This window comes from Capsicum annuum, unplaced genomic scaffold, assembly GCF_002878395.1.
Source record: "Capsicum annuum cultivar UCD-10X-F1 unplaced genomic scaffold, UCD10Xv1.1 ctg73839, whole genome shotgun sequence".
In the NCBI taxonomy this organism is placed as follows: domain Eukaryota; kingdom Viridiplantae; phylum Streptophyta; class Magnoliopsida; order Solanales; family Solanaceae; genus Capsicum; species Capsicum annuum.
In genome coordinates this window covers 1-2366 of record NW_025883892.1, presented here as the reverse complement: position 1 = coordinate 2366, position 2366 = coordinate 1, and the positions used below count along the sequence as shown (strand labels likewise).

At 31.6% G+C, this 2366-nt stretch overlaps 1 non-coding gene across 1 annotated transcript; it reads right to left on the bottom strand.

The window, feature by feature from the left end:
• Positions 1 to 3: 3 nt before the first annotated feature.
• Positions 4 to 87, bottom strand: TRNAL-CAA. The gene has a single exon. It is a non-coding gene; the product is annotated as a tRNA-Leu (tRNA).
• Between the last annotated feature and the right edge of the window lie 2279 nt (positions 88 to 2366).

Genomic DNA, 2366 nt, shown 5'->3' with positions numbered 1-2366 from the left:
TTTTGTCAGAAGTGGGATTTGAACCCACGCCCTCTCACGAGGACCAGAACTTGAGTCTGGCGCCTTAGACCACTCGGCCACCCTGACTTGTTTGATAGATCCGTTAGTTCAATAAATAATAAAGTAGTTATTCTTATGCAACCCTCCAATTTTGTTCGCGGAGCAGGAAAAGGCAAAACTTTATTGAGCACATTAGTTATGGTTAAATCATATTCATTCTCAATTTAATTTTTAACGATTAAGGTTAAATTAGAGAGCAGGCAAGTATTTACTAGTGTAAATTATGAAAGGAAAGTCCTTTAAAAAATGGTTGACTAAAACAACTACAATCATACCTTTATTTATAATTTTAACGCAAAGTATATACAACATTCTTTTCCTCATTGATTTCCAACCTGCAAACTAAATGGGAGTTTAAATACTTTTCAAGGCAAGACATATGTTTTATATATAAAAGTATAATTAAAAGAAAATATAACACAAACAATTAAACTCAGTTTGTTGTGAAAAGAATAATTACATCAAAATTCAATGGAGTCGATTTTGTGTGTTTCTATCAATTTTCCAGATTTACAAATAATATTGCTACTAGTTTTTGCTTCAATAAATTTGATACTTTGTTTACTTACATACTTGTCATTTTACCATTAATGAAAAGTTTTTATAACCACACTAGTGTTACCTAGTATGTAAAATTTTTAAAGTCTTCCTTCTTTCTTAAGCTCCGAAACGATTCAAAATATATGTCACATAGGTTGAAACAATTACTCTGGTGCATCTCCAAGTGATTAATCTCTGTACTTCATTGAACCATAAGTTGCTGGGCTGTTTCCTTCATTCTTAAACTCTGAAACGATTCAAAATATATGTCACATAGGTTGAAACAATTACTCTGGTGCATCTCCAAGTAATTAATCTCTACTTCATCGGACCATAAGCTGCTGGGCTGTTGTCACCATCAAACAGCAGTGGTGTAGTTGGGGTCACAATTGTTTCCAGTATGGCCCATAAAAGGTAACAATTGATATCCTTCTATAGTTATTATAGCAAAACAATTTCAGTACCATCCCAAATTTCTACCTTTTTAAGTAAAGTGAAAGTAGATTGTTATTTTAAAACTTCAAATATATTTAGGACAGGTTACATGGGTTCAGTTGACTCGATTGATTTGCACTTAAAACCGGAAAAAAAGGGTTGAAACAATTCATAACTAGTCCATACAAGCTTGATCCACTCTATTCGTTCAAGTTTAGAGGTGACCCCATCATTTATTAACTCAATCTATCTTGATCTGCTCAAATCAGTTTATCTAAAAATTAGATGATTTGAGTTAAATATGTAATCCAAATTGACCCACTGTGAGAATTGAGCTACGATTAATTGTTTAGTCATCTTGACTCGGTTGATTTTAGCCTAAGTGACATTTGCACGACACATTCATTTAGTAAATCAACTCTCTCTCTCTCTCTCTCTTTTTTGTGGACATTGGCTAGTTGAATAGGACTTGTCATGGAGATTTTTTTAATTTTTGAAGGCCTTTGTGCATGGTAGTGATGATTATTGCTAGAGGGTTTAATGAAATATCCTTGCAATATATAGAGGATAAATTATACTTACATTTCGTTATCATCTCTTAATATAGAAAAAAATCACCAACCCATATCGAGTCAAACAAAATTAGATGCTTTTAGGAGTTATAACTAAAGTAAACGATGATATCCTGCTACGAGAATATAATCTACACATCATATATTACATTTTGTTTGGCTACATTAGAAACATATTTAACATGGGACAATATTTAATTATGTAATCATAGCAAACCATTTGATTAATTGGGCATTTCTTTTGGAGAGCAGATATGATCTGGGATGCTGGAGGCTGAGGATGGAAGTTGACGTTGTGAAAGTTTGTTTGATACGGTGAAAGTTATTTTTTTTATGAATTACTACTAATTTTAGAATCTAATCGGACAAAAACGGAAAATTCAAAAGATATTTAATGTAATAACTCAGAAAGAGAAAAAAATAAAAATAAAAGATAAAAAATAAAAACAAAAATGTAGGAAGTTTGGAGAGGCAGTCTTCCAACTTCAGTAGGAGTCATCAACTTGGACATATATGAGAACATAGAGATATATACAGATGCAAAATGGTCCTACTTCACTAGCATCGCTAACTAATCCGAAAATGACTTTTGAAATATATATATAATCACTTGGTTATTATACATTTCATAAAACTGAAAACTTTATTATGTGACTCACACAACTTACATTATTATTGACATTCCATTAAACCACATCTATTCTCTATTTTGTTACAATTTGGAGCTTAACAGAAGAAAAAAAGGTTAGCAGGAGTTTT